We start from the raw sequence: 5,645 nt of genomic DNA, 5'->3' as shown, positions 1-5,645 counted from the left end.
TGCCCCCCAAAGCCAAAGTTAAATCCAAGCTCAATGTGAGAGGTGTGTCGATGTCCACAATAAACCATTAAAATAATGTCTGTTTATTAATTTGACCGTCATCGAAATAAACATAATTTTATAATGTTTTCAGAGTCAGTATCAGTATCATGTAAAATTTTCGACCAGTAAATCCATTCGGTAGCTATCTTAAACTAAGCAATTTTCTGGCACAATATCTATTTAACGGAGGTTTTAAGTGTCTGTGACGTTAAGATTGTTTTAGTTTATTAGTACTAACCGTGTTTCAATGCGATTCTCAGGCACAGCTTTTTAAGTCCCAAAGTTTTTTTCTGACGGATGATTTAGAGTTTAAAAAAAAGCTTTGGAGAAACCATTCTTTTGACTTAACGATCTACCTACCAGGATGTGGTTTTGTTAAGACAAGTTAAAATGGCCTGGTTACACGGGCTAATTTTCATTAAAGAAAATGCATTGTTATCTGGTAAAATTGGGTTTCAATGGTAATAAATCAAGCTTCAACTCAAATAAAAGACGATACCCTTACCGAAGTGTTTGCAAAAAATTCGATTCCCGGTTATTCTGATATTGGACAGGCTCATTGGCTTCCATATGATAATCTAATGGCTAAATAATAATGAATCATTCATCGGGCCAAACAAAAGAAATGTTGATCATTGAAGACTTTACCTGAGGGATGTGTTAAATATTGTCTGGCTGTAAAAACTTCTTGACTGTTATTATGCCTAATTGAGGCAACGTGAAATGCCAGGGCCAAAACCCATTTTTTATCAAAAATCTTTATAGTACTTATGTTGCGACAAATCTTTCCGGTCTGATTATACAGCTTAGGCAAACCGGCTTGCCAAGCATTGATTCCTATCGCGAACGAAGTAGGTTTCACCAATCGATCCATGCATTTTTATCGGTCGATAAAGTTATCTACTCGAATTTTGCATCGCGTACGCTTTTTCTGAATCGGTCGATATAAATTTATCGGTCGATAAGGCAACCAGTTTTCTGGCTGCTAATTTGCTACTTTTCTATGGATGTAAAAATCGCATGCAAGACAATCGTCATCCAGCTTAATCCAAGTATCCTTGTTTTACTGCTCAAGTGATACATTTGGTAAACAGATGAAATCAGATGAAAAGAAATAATCAATAAAATCAGTGATTTTGGTAGAAATAACGAATTGTGATGCTAAGTGGTGTTAGATACTGTGGATTCGTGTTGATTTTTTAGTGTATCATCATTAAAAAAGATCTTTTAACTTGCTATCGACTGGTCCATGGCAGTGGAAAGTATATCGATCGATTGGCAATATCTATTGATATACCAACTGCTCGACAAATTTGTTCGCGTTTGTCAGCCGTTTTATCCACTGATATATCGATAGATATCTTTCAACGTTCGCGATTGCTAAGTGAACAAAGTATCCCGAAAATGAACACTTGTTGGTCGATAAACTATATCGATCGATAGAGCAAGACGTATCCGATAGCTCCCATTGTCTCAATAGGAAAATAATATTCTTGGTATGTTGCATAACGTATTTGGTAGACATCGCAAAAAAAAATATGATAAAAAAATCTTTTCAAGCAATACTTTTTCGAGTATTCCCATTTTGAATAATGAAATTTCACCCACGAAGCCCCGTTTTCAAATCTTTTCTTTCGCAAATTTCTTAGCACTTCTTTTTTTTGATAAACTTATGTTGATCTACTTTAAAAAAACTTTTTATTTCTTCTGAATCAAAGCCCGCTGAATTCAAAACTTCTGTTAAACAAGCAGTTTGTTCCTCCTCGGTTTTGGTATATGGTACTCTAAAATAATGCCGCATACGAACGAATACTTCGAATGACATATAGAAGTCGATGCAATACGCATAGTAGACGATACTTTTACCGTCAGAATCCAGTTGCTTCAAGCAATTAAACTCTTTATTTTTTTCAATCAAATAGAAAAGCAATGAGAATATTTTTCGTCTATTTAAATCTCCTTCTTCCGGGATCGATTTGATGCAATAAAAAAAAGCGTTATAATTGTTCTCTTTATTATTGACTGTTACAGCGTTAAAATTGAAATGTTCCATCAAGCATTTTGCTAGAACTATCCATGATTTTTGAATGGAGATATGTAAAAGATTTCTGCCCATTGAATCCGTATACTGCAGTTTGTTATTCCTTTCCAAAATTTTGCAAATCTTGAAACACAGCGGTTCTTCTAATAGTTGGGGTGTTTTGTAATAACTCAAAAGTATAACTGGGTCTTCAGGCATGTCGAAAATTAAACGTGTAAGAAGACATTCTGCGAGATCATGGTTGCTATCGTGAATGGCAATTTGTAGAAGATTTCTTTTTTTTGAATCCGTATATTGACTTCTGTCGTTCTTTTCCAGTATGTCGCAAATTTTAGAGCAAACTTCCCTTTTGTTGTACCAATTTTTTGGACAAAGTTTCATTATATCTCCTGCATTAACATCATCGATGTCCAAGTGGTTTAGGAGTTCAAGAATCTCCGTTTGTTTCAAATATATGAGAGGCGTAGAAAACTCCCTTTGCATAATTTCAGATGCAATAGCTGGGACATTCTTGACCGCATGGTAAAAAACACTTTTTCCTTCCGAATCTTTATGTTTGAAAAAATGACCTGGAAAACTAGTATTAAACTCCGACACGATTTTGAAAATTTTTAATTTTGTCTTGCTTTTAGTTGAATTTTCTTTAACGCAACTAATATAAGCTTCCAAATAATCACCTGTTGAATCTATTTCTGATGTGTTGCGATAAAAAACGAGCAACACCTTTACTAAATCAAATACAGCGCTTTCAATGGCAAAAACCAAAAGATTTCGTCTAGAATCCACAGAATAGACTAGTTGTTCATTTCTTTGTACAAGAAACTTCAATGTACTCTCATGGAAGTTAATGCGATAGCTTAGAACAAGGTGTTGTATCAACGTATTGTCTACTTCAATCTTACATTTCAAAATAAGATGATTTAGAATTGATAAATTTTTGGTGTGTAATGCCAAACATATCAATAGTTCGGTGCCGGGATCGATACCAAGTTTGGTAAGGTGATTTAAATTGCGCGGAATCGTGAAATCTAGAAGATCGCTCTGCAACAAATAGCTCTTTTCAGTACTTTCTTCAACATGTTTTAATTCTAACGCCATTTCATCAAGATTAGATATATTATTTTTGACACAGTACTTGTGAAAAGCATCTCGAAATTTAATTTTATCCTCTTCCATATAAGCAACTAATCTAAAAAGTTCGCTCTCTACACTAAGGCCTCCAGGAAGATCGGTTTGGCATTTCAAAATTAAAAACTTGAGAGCATTCACTGAACGTTTTGCGACTGCTTCTTTGAGCAAAGATTTGGCTCTCAATTTTATGTCTATGCCTGCATACTGTGCGAATGTTTGAAACAATAGAGAATCACGATCTATACATTTCAGCAGAAAAATCAAGTCTTTCTGTTCAGATTGCGATTGATCGTTCTCTTCAAACCACGGATATTGATTCCAAATACATTCCAATGAACAATTTTTATTTGGCTGGTTGAAAAGGTAAAACTCATGCACAAACTTTGAGAACAAAAGCTTTACGAATTCTACTCTGCGATTACGTCCCACACTTGGTGGTACCAAAAGAATCCTCCTTTCAAATTTTAACAGCCTGTTTAACCCAGCTATTGTTCGCTCGTCATTTTCAGTTATTTTTATTCGTAGCATTTTAAATGCAAAATCGAGAGCAGTCCAGTCAAAAATCTGATCCTTTTGTTGTGCGACATCTTTTGTTTCCATGGAATCTAGAAGTAATCCCACTATAGGTGCTCTATGGTAAAGAAACGCTAAGTGAAGTGGAGTTCTGCCCCAGGCATCAGTGAGCTGAATCAAGTCTGGACATTTTTCTATTAACATTGTAACCTTCATTTCTGCTCCATCGTAAAGTGCAGCATGAATTTCATGGCTCTCACAGATCATTGTTTCCAACATCTTCCTCACATCTGCATTTTTCTGTTTTTTAAACACGTTACATTTCAAGAATTGTCGCACTATAGGCTTTTGAGCATTGCGGAAGAACCACAGAGCGGCAAAGTATTCGGCAAAGATTCTGTGTACAAAGATCGGCACGTCATCGACCACTCCGTTTATGACGCCTGACTTTTCTGTTGAATTTTTCAATTTTAAAATGTACCGTTTGCCTGCCTCCAGGTGTGCCGACGATAAGAGATTCTGCACTTCCTTTTTTTCGATAAGAGCTAGAATCGCTAAAATAGAATGTGTTTCTCTGATGTTTTCTATGCTCTGCTCAACGATATTTTTTACATGCGGAGTAAGCGAGCAACTGCCATCCTTCTGCATACTGATAACTAGCTGCTCTCTGATAAAAAAAGCTATCATGTCCAAAGGAGAAAACTGTTTTTTACATTCGTTGAGTGTTTGTTTCAAATTTATTTCAGATACGTTGAACAAATTTTTTTTCACTATTTTGTTCAAAACATTCATACCCAGCCATAAGAACAAAGGAATGTTTGCCATATTAAGAAGAAACAGCTTCAGCAATTGTATGTGTAAATCCAAAATATTTACTTGAACTTGTTCGTCAAAACTTCCGTAGCCTTCAAACATTCGTAAAAGATATCCATAAGCGAAGCAGTAAATTTGCTTCTTGGAAAAATTTGGCAAGGCAAAATAGCCATCTGCCCCCAACGCCCTATCCATTTCTGGTTTAAAATCGTAAGGACGGCTAGAAACGTACAGTTTACATATTCCTTGGAGAGTGTTAAGAGTTTCTAACATCTTAAGTACAATGTTTTTGTAATCAGGAGCGATTTCGTCGAACCCATCAATCATAACAATGAGCTTGCGGTGGTTGAATTTACTTATAAATATCCTTAGAAAAACCAAATGTTCTGTAGAAGGTTTAAATTTACTTTCGTCGAGCACAAGAATTACCTCCTGGAGTTGAAAACAATTTGAAAGTGCGATCGCAGTTTTTCTCAAATCGGTCATTTTGGGGTCATTATCCATATTTGCATGGCAATCTAAAAAAACAAGCAAGAAAAGCAGTCTTATTGATTCAATTTGAACAATTTCTTGACCGCTGAACAGCGTTTCTGAAAAATCTGTGACATGGCGTATCACATTTATTTTGACAACCCAAAAATCTTTAAGATCCTCCTTCGACTGAAGAAAATTGGCAAGCCAGGTCATATAATATGATTTTCCTTGACCGGCTTGGTTTAAAATTTTTACGGTTTTTATTTCCGATTGAGCCGAACGTGGGTCGGGTAACACTGTAGTTGGAGGATACAAATGGCTTCCTTTCGCCATGTGTTGAGCAGACAGATCCGATATATAGAGTGCAAAACCCCTGGATTTCCTTGTCTCCACCAAAAACGTGTCTAAAGGCACTCGCAGCTGCATCCCACTCTTTGTCGTTAATTCATCGTCCGTATTAGAACCAAGATCAAATTTTCTGTAATTCCATATTCCTCGTTAGCCTGCTTTAGTTTTACCATAATCGAGCAGCTCACGTGGAATAAATGAATGCTGTATGAGTTTGTAACGATCTTTGTTGATGTTACGACGCAAGATCGAGTTCTGTCCAAGGCTCAAAACTTCGGAAACG

This window comes from Anopheles coustani, unplaced genomic scaffold (assembly GCF_943734705.1).
Source record: "Anopheles coustani unplaced genomic scaffold, idAnoCousDA_361_x.2 scaffold_48_ctg1, whole genome shotgun sequence".
Lineage (NCBI taxonomy): Eukaryota > Metazoa > Arthropoda > Insecta > Diptera > Culicidae > Anopheles > Anopheles coustani.
The sequence above is the reverse complement of the archived record's forward strand: the minus strand, read 5'-3'. Positions refer to the sequence as shown.